A 12788-nucleotide genomic window follows, 5' to 3' on the forward strand; every position below is an offset into this window, starting at 1 on the left:
CATCAGCATTAATTAGGGGAACTAGTCATTCGCTTGTGCATTTATTCAAGGGTTCCCCTGGGTTTCTGAAGAATCAGCCTGGTCTGTGCTTTTCAGGGGTGCACATGACCTGAAAAGGAATCACTTCATTTCATGGCCTTGAGATACAAAAGGGTAATTTTTGTTTTTGGCAAGAGAATGGAGTTGGGTCTGAAAGATGGGGTACTCATTTAAATCAAAGTCCTGCCAGCCAGCACAATGCTGCCAGCTCAAAGATCAATGCCCAAGCTGCTTTTTGAGTGCCTTAATAATTGGACTTGATCAATGCTTTGAGAGGCTCTTCATGGCTCACCCCATCTCACTGATGCTCCCTGGTGATGGGAGCCATGCAAGGGCTCGGTAGTGACATAATGAACTCCTGCAAAGTGAATTTGTTCAGTTCTTTGAATGTATTTTCCCATTTTCCCTATTGCCTTCCTTAGGCACTATTATTGTTCAACAGCAGTAAATTCATCACCAAGTGTAGGCAGACTGCAGGGACGCAGGGCCAGGAGAAGCTGCCACGCAGGGAGCACGAGGAAGGTGTGTGAGCAGGTTGGAGTGTTTGTGCAGGTCTGCACAAACATCAGCCTGAGCAAGGCAGAAAACATCCCTGTGCTGCTGCTCCCAGCACCTCAACACCTGCCACAGCTGCTGCCTCTGCTTGCCACCTCTCCAGTGTCAATGCCACCTGATCCAGGATCCTCCCAACACCTCCTTGGGGATAGAGAGGAAGGAACAGACCTGTCAATCCCACCTATGAAAGGACCAAGAGTTCTTCTGGAGACGAGTGGATGTAAGGGCCCAGATTGCCCCAGCTCCTCGTGACTATCAGCTCCTAACCCTGCCAGGCACAGGCTTCACCCAAATCACACACAACACATCTGGAGTCCTCCCCAGGCAGACACTGTCCTCTCCACCTTCCTGAGGGATCCTCTGGCTTCAGGCACTCCTGAGAGAGGCTGTACCAAAAGCAGCATGACCTCAGTGTGCAGGGGAAAGGAGTCTCCTTCTCTCCAAGCCAGGGCAAGGGAGCACATCACTGCAGGGGAGGCTGAAGGAGCGAGGACAGGAAGTCCACGTCCCCCTTCCTGGGCCAGAGCCAGCCTTACTGGCTGCAGGCAGAGCTAAGCTGTGTTAAACACAACATCATTCCTCAGGATGCAGCAGTTCAGTTACGCTCTTGAGGAGACATGTGCCACTGAGACCAGGTGACACAGGTGGCACCCACTGTCCTCCCTGCTGGGGTTCAGTGGCTGTGCAGGCAGAGGCCAAAATCCCCAAAACCAGGAGGCAGAGTGGAACTGCAGCCTGAGCAAGGCCAGACCCACTGGCACTGCTGAAGGGCAGGAGGGATAATCACTGAAGGCAGGTGAAGCCTGTGCAGGTTGCTGTGGGAAAATAAAACCTGCTCCAATTCAACGGGAGCACCGTGGGGGAAAGCGCAGGGAGCAGGGAAACCTCTGTTCCAGGCCTGCCTTCAGCTTTCGGTGGCACCGCAGCACCATCTGTTGGGAATGCATGGAATCCAGCCAGGCTGCCCAGGGCTGCTGGGTCCGGCACCGTGCCCTGCTCACATGGCCAGGGGTGCCCACAGTGTCCCCAGCGCCCTGGTTCACCCCTGTGGTTGTCAACCAGAGGCTGGTAAACGTGTGCCTCCCCCTCAGAAGGAAACCTGTTAAAACCCTATCAGATCTGACATCCACCCCACACCAGGGTGCTGCTTCCTGCTGCTGGAGCTGGTGACTGCACCAACAGGAGGACACAGACCCCCGTGTCCCATTTCACTCCTCAGCAGGGCAGTGTGAAATGCAGCAGCCTCGTGAAGAAGAGATGTCAGAGAGGGGTCACCACATCCTGAGCCCGTGCCACAAGCTGCACAGACAGCATGGCTCATGGGAAATTGCTTAGCAGGGGATGACAGATTTGCTCTAGGGACAAAATTTAGCTCTTTGTGACCTTTTTGGACACAGTGCTGATCTTTACACTCGGAAAGGTTGACACAGTTTGAAACAAAAAAGTACATCTGCATTACGGCTTTCTCATGGGAGATCTCTGATTTCTTGTCTGAAATTCAGTAGGATAGGCCAAGAGGCACAAACCTCCGTTCTCCCTCCCTTCCCAGCAGCAGACACAGTGCCCTTGCAGCAGGGAAGCAGCTCTGATGCCAGAGCAAGAGTGTTACCTGTGGAAAAGGGGAGCACGCTGTAGTGGTCCTTGCATGCTGAGCAGAGTCCATGTTTGGATTTGGGCTGATCACATACTACCTGCCCAAACAGTTCTAAACTTCATTTTCACTGGGAAAAGCCCTTCTCAATGCCCTGTGCCAGCTTCAGGGATCTCAGAGCAGTGAATCCTGCCCTGGGGACTGAGCTCCCTCAGCTGAAGCGTTCACTCCACTGGGCATTCCTGCCATGTCCTCTCTGGGCTGTGCCCACACGCATCAAACCCGCCCCAGCACTGCCCCCTCCTACTGCTGCCGTGGCAGAGCTGCCCCTGCCCTGTGTCTTGCACCCGCTGAACACATTTCAGTTTGAAATGTGACAAACAGAAGCAGATTTCCAAGGCTGTGTCTGATGCCCTGTGCTGCTGTGTGCCTTGCTGTGCCCAGTGCCTGCAGGGGCATTGCCCCCTGGCTGCCATCCAGCACAGGGGCTGCAGCAGGGGCATTCCTGCTTCACCTGCTCCAAGTCAGCAGCCCCTGGGGATTCCTGGGCAGGCTTAAATGTACCAACCTGGGTACCCTCCTTCTGCTTCATTCCCAGCACCTGCAGGGACACAGGCTCCACTGCTACAGCCAGATTCCTTCTCTGCCTTCATGCACTGCCTTCCTCCCCTGTATTTCCACTTTATGTAATTGGCCATGTCAAAAGAGCCCTTACATAACCACAGCCACCCCAGGCACATGTCTCAAAGCACATGCATGCCTCCCCTCCCTGTCAGTTGGGATCTTTTGCACATGGATGGATTCAGCCCTTCTCCAGGAACTACTAAAAATAAAGAAACCACACTGGCAAACATCAGGGACTCACAGAGCCTGGCATTACAGTTTTTCATGTCTCTCACAGACAGTGTCTGTACACTGGAACATAAAGACCTGGGCACAACACATGCCAGTGGGAAAAGAGTAACTTGCTTTACTGAGTCACCTTCTCTGCATTCAGGCAGAGAAAGTTTTCTTAATGAAAATGTTCTTTTTTAATCTTTGCAAGTGTGCAAGCCATCCATACAGATCAAGGACTTGTACAGAGGCTAAAAACACTTTGGACAAAGTTATTTTAATCATCTAAGTGATTCCATTGATTTTCCTGGGCTACTTGCATATCTAAATTAATCTGAACATTTGCATAACTTCTGCCCAAAGGTTTACTGTCTAAAAGCATTGGCACAACTCCCCATGAGATCAGCTTTATCACTGGCACAGGGAATCACATTGACTGCTCACACAGATCATTTGCAGGGGCAGAGTATCACTTACAGATGAAACAGGCTGGTGCCTGTTGTGCAGCGGTGAACCAAGGGACACCTTTGGCACCCACTTCAGGGAAAGCCAGATCAGGGTCTAGATAACCATGGCATGATTTGTTTGCAGCCTCACTTCTCTCAGACAGCAAGACTTGGTAGTTTCTTTTTCTGTTCATCTCCCCACTCTACTACCACATCCCTTGTGTCCTAGCAGGTGGCTCTTCTCACCCCTGCCATCAGGAACTGCAAAGCTGTTAACTCCACGCTAAAAGGAGATGGCATCTGATCACATCTGTTAAAATTATTTTGACCACATACAGCTTCCAGAATGCTGAAGGCAAACAGTTGTTTGTTCCTTTTTATATTCAGCATTTCATTTTACAAGGCTCATTGCAGCAGCCCTTCAATTCCCACATAGACTACTGAAGTGTTTTCTGGCCTGAAAATCTTCCTAATTTATGAGATGATATCAAAGCCTTGGACTTGGGAAGCTGTGCTGACATCAGTCCACCTAATGATGGTCTTTTTGGAAGGATCACAGATTGTGTTAAGGTTATTGATGGTGATGGAGTCACTACACAGAGGCCAATCAGTAACATTTACTTACATGAATGACTTTTCCAGCCCAGCAATTCAGCTGGCACAGAAATGACAGCGTCTTTCTCCTGTTTGGATTTGGGTCGAGCTGGGCTTTGTCCAGACCTGGACATCAGCTCAGTGTCAGCCCCTGGGCAGAACTCCCTCCCTGAGATTCCCAGCAGCGAGGCTGCGCTGCCTGGCAGGTCACACTGTATTTAGGTACTCAGCATTTAGAGAGAGGCAGGAGAGCAGGGAACCTGGGGACAGAATGTGCACTCTTTTGCACTGAGATGCTTCATTTTGCTTTTTTTGGTTTTTTATTTCACTGTATTTATTTCCCACCTTCCTTTCCTTTCTCCTGTAATTGATGCCCCAGATCAAAACATTGGGATGCTTCATGGACCTCTCCTGAAACCAAAACCCTCTGGCTTAGGAGTCCTCCTCAGCAAGCTTTGTCAGCTCCCCCAGTTCCAGGGAAATAAAGCTGGATTGAGTCAACAGCACAGCTTGTGACAGCACAAAGCATCCATCTCTGGGGATAAACAAGTTATTTGCATGCTTTTTCTCTCTTCACCATCGTGCTTTCCAGCCTCTGTAAATAGTAAAACAAAGCCATGCTTCATCCTGCTAGCCAGAGGCCTCCATCTTCTGAGGGTGCAATGGCAAACAACAGGCAAGTGAATTCTCTCTCAAATATAAACAAAACAATGATTCAACCCAGTTGTTTGGGGTTGTTTTGGTTTTTTTTTTCCACATGAGTGTACAAATTAAGCTGCCAGATTAAGAAAGTATAAATATTATGTGGGTACCTGTCTGTGTGCAGCACCTGGAGCTGTGTTTGCAGGAAGCTGGAGCTCTCCAGGAGTGGCACCTCTCTTCTGGCCAGGTCAGAGCTGGAAAACACTCACAGTGCCATGACAGCTGAGGGACTTGCTAACAAACACAGTGCTGCTTGCATCCATGTTTGCAAAATCCAACACCTTAAATGCACTTTCAGGCTTCAATCTCTGGCTGTGGCAGCCCGGCTCCTGCCCCAGGGCACGGTCCCTGGTCCTGCCAGGGTCCTCCCAGTGCCAGCTGGGAGCCTTCAGGGCTGGGGTGTACAGCCAACAAATGCTGCCCTTCCAGGAATGCTGCAGAGACAGTGTGTGTGCACACATCCCATTCAAACACAGAGTTTCTGCCTGGCCAGCACCTGTTTGGATATTGTTCCTTAAGGCCAAGACTTCATTAAACTCAACCATTAATATTTCTAAAATTAAGTTTGTAATTTTCTGTCTGCTCAGTTCCTTCACTTTAGATCCTGAAGATAGAAAGGGCCTTTTATTCTTCCCTACTGCAATATTAACCCCAAGAAAGAGCAGAAACCAGAAGGAGCCTGGAGGAACGTGACCCTCGATGGCCTCAGAAACACCAAATGTCCTCCAAAGCCCCTTCCAACATCAGCCAGATCTGCAGCCTGAACCTGAATAAAATAAAATCCCTCTGTACCATGTAGGAGGAACATCAGCTGGCCAATGGGAGGGGGAGGAAAAGGGCCACATTTCTGCAGCTGTGTTGGATAGGTAGCTTTGCTAATGATAATTTAATCCATAGCCCCACTGGACTGGCTGTGTCTGGTGGCGCTGAGTGCTCCTTCAAAAGCTGCTGTCTCATTGCAGGCCTCAGACTCTGCAGTTTTCCTGCCGGCTGCAGTGAGCACAACCTGCCCTTCCACAGCTCCAGGGAAGGCAGAGGAAGGGCCCAAAGTTCTGCCCAAAAAACAGGAGGGAGCACACTTGGGCTGCTCCTGACAGCAGGGCAGTGGCTCCTATCAAAACATCCTGACAAATGAGTGTCCCTGCCCTTTCATTGCCTCTCAAAGCGTGACAGCAGTGGCATCCTGCACCAAGGAGAGGGGGTGAAAGGTGCAGATCTTTGGATTAGGAACACCTAAACCTCTCCCTCATGGTGAGCTCCATGAAGAAGATCAAAAGGCTTCTGACCTCAAAGCCAGGCATCGCCTGAAAGGGGGGGGAAAAAAGACATTTAACTTTCTAAACATATTCAAAGTCAAACTACTGGTGGCAGAACATGCTGCTCTCTCCTGCCCTGTTTCAAGGCTTGGCTGTGAGTCAGTGGTGTTTGAGCTGCAGCCAGCTGTGCCTGTCCAAGTGGGTCCCTGGGGAGCCCCAAGCCTGGCTGCTTTCTGCCCAGGCTCTGCAGTGTCCTGATCTCTGTGACACAGCCTGCATGCTGCACACTGCAGCTCATGGCTGAGTCTCCCCAAAACACAGCACCTTCTCCCAGGCTGCCCAGCCCAGCTGGTGTGGCTCCCCCTCTCCTCCACAGGCAGCATTCCCAAGGGATGCCAAGGAAACCTCCTGGCTCCATAACACAAGAGCTTCACTCTCCTTCCTCAACAACCTCAGCCAAAAATGCTGTGCCCTGACCAAGCCCCAGCAGCAGCACCTGTGTCAGCCCCAAGCCATGGGCAGATGTTCATCATCCTAACACTGAAATACAAGAACAGAAACAGTCCCTGTGAACTCTGGGGCTGCTCCTGAGGGAAGGCACATGAGCAGGATTGGCTCATCTCACTGTGATGGCCTTGTCACCAGAAACGTCACTGAGTCCAGACAGGCTTCAGGTGATGAAAACTGAAATGCAGCACAAGGACTTTTGACCTTCAGTTCTCCTTTTGCTGAGATACATCACTGCATTCTCACAGCTTGAGCAGTCCCTTTGCTGGATCCATTCGTGACGTGTCATGTTCCTGTCCAAACTCCATTTTTCCTTCCTTCCAAAGCACTAAGATTTGCTTATGACTCAGCCTCAACAAAACACACAGCAAGGACCATCAAAATGTATGTGCAATGCAGGGATAAAACTCACAGGCTACACTCTTCAGGCTAGAATCTCCACTGCCCTTGATTTCCCCTCAAAAAGAATATTAACTCACACTAGGTCTTGGTGCAAAGTAAATCTACCAGCAGAAGAGGAGTTTTAAAGGGAATCTATCTCCATGTGATAAATAAAGTGATAGATGGGGCTGCAGGGGCTGTGACAGCCCTGGCGAGCCCACGCTCTGTACAGGACTCGGAGCACAGAGCTCCCCAGCCACCCTCTGCCTGAGCAGAGATCCCACCAGCTCTGAGGAAATCACTTGCTGAGGAGTGTGGGTGGGAAGCAGAGAAGGAAGCCACGGGGATTTTTTCTAGTTTAGCATTCACAGATTTGAAAAGAGCATTCCAGGCAAAGCCTCGTTTATTCTCAATGAAGATGGAGAGGCTGTGGATTCTCCCTGTTGGTGTTTGAGAACGGGCCCCAGGGTCTGCCTGGTTGTGAGCCAGAGCTCTTCAAGTTCTCATTCTTGACAGAATGGCCTTGAAGAGCTTTGCTCTTTACACAGAGAAGGGAGTGGGGAGGTTGCTCTGGGGCAGGTAAATGGCATTGTCTGTCCTGTACAGGGGTGGAGACTCAGCATTCTGTATTAATCCACCAGTTTCAAAAGTCTCTCATGATATGCATTTGAAATCTGATCCTAAATTCTTTGAAGTTATGCTTTTCACTGAATTTAGTGGAATTTCACACAGTCTCTAATCTCTCTGGTTTGCTTTTTAAGCAGCCACTTGCTTTCATAAGACAGACATCCAGGCACCCTGTGTTCTCTAGCAACAATAAAGCCTGTAAGTGTCCAAGCACAAGAACAGAGAGAAGGGAAATACAGGGAAATTATAAACCCAAAAAAACAACCAACCAAAAAAAACCCCACCAAACAAATAATTCTAATTTCTAATAAGAAATAAAAATATGGCCACTTTGCATAAATTCACTTCTAGGGATTTACTACAGACAGTCAAAAAGTATCTTTAAAGTGCATGAAATCTATTTTTACAGATGTGAACTAAGAGGCTTATGGAGAAACATCCATAAAAAAATCTCTTCTTTAAAGTTTCAGTACGACATGTGGCACTGAACTTGAGGGTTACTTTAGACATGCTTTCAGCAGCAAAACCCTTGTGTAACACCAAGTGAGCTGAGGATAATTGTCATGAAACAGCCTCTGTGGCACCAGCTTTCCTTTCCTATCAGCAGCCCTGCAGGATGCTGGTAACACAGCTCAATTATGTAAGAAAAACCCAAAGATTTTTGGGAAGAACTCTAGAGAGTGGTGCTCCACTGGAATCACAGGAGCAGTTGTACCTGTTGTACAGCTCAGAACTCATTTCTGTGTCTGAAACAGAAAAATCACACCTGAACAATGCATTCCAGGCACTGCAGTAGCCTGCTCTCAGGTTTGGGGGGAACAGGGGAGCACTCCTCAAAACAAGGAGAATAAACCACTGCAAACCCTCGTTCCAGCTGTGATTTACACCAGGTGACGTTCCGGCCCAAAAACTGGCAGAAAATGAGCTATCAGTGACAACAGATGGGAGGGCAGGACAAGGGCAGAGCTGAAAGAGCTTTTCAGAGCAATTCTTTTCCTTTCCTGTAGTGCAGACCTTCAGTAAAGGTCCTTTGATTCCTGCTGAGCTCTGCTGGTCAGTACAATGTGACCCTTTCTTAATGTCACCTTGTATCCATGGTTTAATGTGACAAAAATCTGCCAGAGGCAGGATAACCAGGGTTTAGTTTCTTTTCTTTTTTCCCCCCTTTTCCTTGATAATTGGTTATGACTTAATTTGCCCTAGTTAAGCTTAGTTAAATTTACTGGACCCAGCATTTTACCCCACATGTTCACAGTGATGAGAACCTGGTCTCCTTTGCATTAAAACTCCATGAAATTTAAAAGTTTTATAAATGAGGAAGCTTTCCTTGTCTACCTCCATTTACAGAATTATCATCCTGTTTAGAGTTACAGGAACATCTCCATGTGTAATTTCTAAAGGCAAACCCGAATATTTAACCCATCAGCTTCTGAGGTTGTTCCCGAGATCCTGGCGAGTTTCTCCGTGGCCAGCAGGTGACAGTCTCAGCAACAGAAACCCTGAGCACATCACGGAGAGGGGATTGTTCAATCAGCTGCCGGGATATAAACAGGGTTTTTTTTTTTGTTTGTTTGTTTTAGATACATAGACAGGCCACAACAGGGGCCAATATTTTTCACCAAACATGCCACTAAAGAAGGAGGCCAGAAAAAATTCCGGGTGTGATTTCCCACTTCCCTGAGGAGATATTACAGATAAGGGCATTAATGACACTGCATTCAAGAGGTGCCAGCACCATTCTTAGCAGCATTCAGAAAAAACCCTTTACACCTCAGCGTGGGTGTGAAACCAGCAGATGTAAATAAAAGCACTTATAAATCAAGCATTTATTTGAAGCATAAGTGCATTCAAGGGTGGCACAGTTATATTGGCTGATATCCTTAATGTCTTGAGGAGTGAAGAGGATGTAGAGAATCTCTCTGTGCATTGTAGGTGACTGCAACTATTCCCTGCAGCAGGGGAATCTAAGGGGGCATCTAATCTTCACCCTAAGAAACCTCACTGCACCCAGCACCATCCACAGCTACACACCAGAAGGAAGCTCAAGGTTCTCCAGCAGAAGTTGCTGTTCTTGGCCAGGGTCACTCTCTCCCTGAGTTAAGGAAGTTTTCTCATGCTCCGAACAGAAAGCCACAAATCATTTGCTTGATCAAATTCATTTTAATACAACTGAGACTTTGTCTGTGGAAAGGTCAAGTATAAACTTTTTAAATCCAAATGGCTTGGCCAGTTTGAGATTTATCTAGGCAGAACCTCAGAGAGGCTATAGCAATAACTCAATATACCAGAGATATGCTGATTTAAATACCTGTCTCTGGTGGTTTTCCTTGTGAAATGAAGATTTGAAGTAGTGCAAATTCCCAGTCACAAGGACTTTAATCCCATGCCTGCTGTCACAGACCATCCTGATTCAAATTGTGTTTTAGCTGAATTCTTACCAGCTGCATTAGATAATAACACTTGTCCATGTTTCTCTACAGATTAAAGAAAGCATTTACACATTACTAGTGTGATAAAGGAATGTGTTGAGAAAACAAACAAATATCATCCTGACTGCCCTGTAAATCTCACCTGCATTGCTGCTCCCTTGTCCTGGTGTTCAGAGCTGTGACTGTGGGGGAGACTCACTGCCTTCCCTGAATGGCCAAACAAGGGATGGGGCGAACCACAGGACAGGTTGTATTTATTACCAAACAGAAAAGGAATTATCAGTAGGTGCACTGCTGCAAAAATGCGTCCTTACCTTGGTTTATTTAACCCAAGCTGAAAAAACAGGTCTAATTTGGATTTGAATGTGGCTGTGACATCCAACACTACATCCATTCACACACACTTTCCCCTGAGAGCACCTTTCTTTTGTGCCATGAATAGAAGTTTTTCCAGATTATGTTTCTCCATAATGTTTCAATAATTCTTTCTTTCTCTGTCCTCCATGCATCCATCTCCTTCCTGACACCCATCTTTTTCTTCATAGTGACTTCAAGATTCTCTTTCTTTCATTTCCCCTTCTCCCCTTCTCCTCACTACCCCCCTTTCACAGAACACTGCAGAGGGCAGACTCTGCCCTGGGCAGTGCCAGGAGCGAGGTGTGAAACCCTCTGCAGTAACAGAGAAACCATCTCAGGGTGGTCACACAAATCTCTCTGCCTCCTTGATGCTGCCAACCAATGGGAGCACCAGGATTTGTATCCTGCCCTGAGAAAAAGCAGGGCACGTATTAGGCAAACTAATCACGCTGCAGGGATTTGTGGAATGAAAAGCACCTCTGCTCAGGGCTCAGAAATGGTGTGAATCAACCACACACCACTGCCAGGGGCAAATTCACCTGCTGTCTCCTCATTCTCTTCTGTCATACTCGTTATTGCAGCACCCCAGCCTCCAGGAGCAGAGAGCAGAGCCTGGCCCGCCCATGGTGAAGGCTCTCAGTGTGTCTCAGGGCAATCTGAAGTGATTTACACAGGGCTGGCTTCCCCCTGTGCCTGGGGCTCCCTCATGCAAACAAAGTAATGCAGACTTCATGATTGCTGTCATTTCCATGTGCCTACTGCTGATCTCTTAATGAAATATTCCACTTCAATTGCACTGGCACAAGCACAGTTCTGTGCTGGCAGAGCTGCAAAACCAGAGTGCCCAGTGAAAAGGTTCTGCAGTACAAAGGAAAGCTGGTAGTGAAACACTGCCTGACTGTTCTTGTGCCTGCTCCTGCAATAAATACAACACCTGCCAGGCTTTCTGAAGGGTAAGAAGAGAGCAGAGGATGGAAACTGCCTTTATCTCAGGTTGGGACATGGGAAAAGCAGCTGAAATGAGGGTGACAGTCTGTGGGGATGTGGATTTGGCATTCATGGAGGGGTGAGTGGTGTCTGCTCAGTGCTGCTGTAACAGCCTTGCTCCCTCCTGTCAAATCCTGCTGGGAGCACTGCTGCAGAAGAGGAGCACTGGGAACATGCAGCACCACACAGACTCTTTGTTTACCTCTTGTCACAAGCAGCAAACCAAATATTGGTGGGGGGAAAGCTAAAAATCTGTTCAATGACCAAATGCGTGTTGTAGGAAATGGGAGGAGTAAAATTACTGAAAAGCAATGGAGTTTTAAAAAGTTGAGTATATTGTACACTCAGTCTAAAATAAAGAGAAATAGATACCATACATGTTCTTCACTCTTCCAGAGATGAACAAGAGCATTGAGCTCACCATTCCTTAGGCCATCACCTCTTGCAGAATTACATGGCATAAGTGGAGGTCTCTAAATTTTGCCTCTGCTCTGACCTTGCATACCTCACCCCTTCCCCAGCCCCCTCCAAGCACTGACCACAAGTGAGCAGTCACTGGCTTCAGGCACTGCAGGGTCCCAGGAACTGATGCAGGAGTAGAGAGCAGCATCTGGAATCAGGGAATTCACACAGTCTGCCTGGGTCACAGCACCCACTCCATCCTACCTACAGTAGGAAATGCTGAAGGTGCTGTTGAGTTTGTGGTTCACTGATAGAAATACTTTTCCCCTAAATAAAAGCCTATTTTAAGAGCATCTTTTTCAAAGCTAACTAGGTGGAAAGTAATGCAACAGGAGCTGTGATTTAGTCCAGCTACTCTACCAAACCCTCCTATAATTTCCTGGATGATCTGGAGTCCTGTCCTACACTTTTTCTTGGTAGCTAACACTAAAAACTGCTTCAGCAGGTGAGAAATCAGCCCTATTCAGTGCTGACACACTAGCAATTGTTGAGAAGGGCATTATCTTCCCTGTTCCATCAGTACAAGGCAAATGAGGGAGGCAGTTTCCTTCAGGGAACCGGGGCTGTGTTAGAGACACAGGAAGAAGGGAACAATGCCCAAGATTTGCATTTGCTGAAGGGCTCAGCACATTGCTCCCTTGTGAGCCGGCCAAGACCGACAGCACATGAATCCTTGTGATTCATCCTTCCCCTGGTCCACCTCTCTGTATCCAGCACGGCACAGAGAGCTCTGTGTGTTTATTTATACACAAAAAGGTCTTTACTTGGTACTGTAGTATTTGGGTGCTTGGCTCAGGCTCCCAAGATGGAGCAGGGGTACAGACTGATCTGTTGAACCAGTATTTTCCACTTTTCTGCCAGACTGCTGGGTGACCTTGGGCAGTTTACAGCAACTTCACCTCTCACCACCTCATTTTAATTCTGTAAAATTATCCTGCTTAACTTTGAATGGAGTGTAGCTGTCAACTGATGCAAGGGCAGGGTATGTTGTTTGCATGTGATTCAGATAAAACCAGTGCCT

This window comes from Camarhynchus parvulus, chromosome 14 (genome assembly GCF_901933205.1).
Source record: "Camarhynchus parvulus chromosome 14, STF_HiC, whole genome shotgun sequence".
NCBI lineage: Eukaryota > Metazoa > Chordata > Aves > Passeriformes > Thraupidae > Camarhynchus > Camarhynchus parvulus.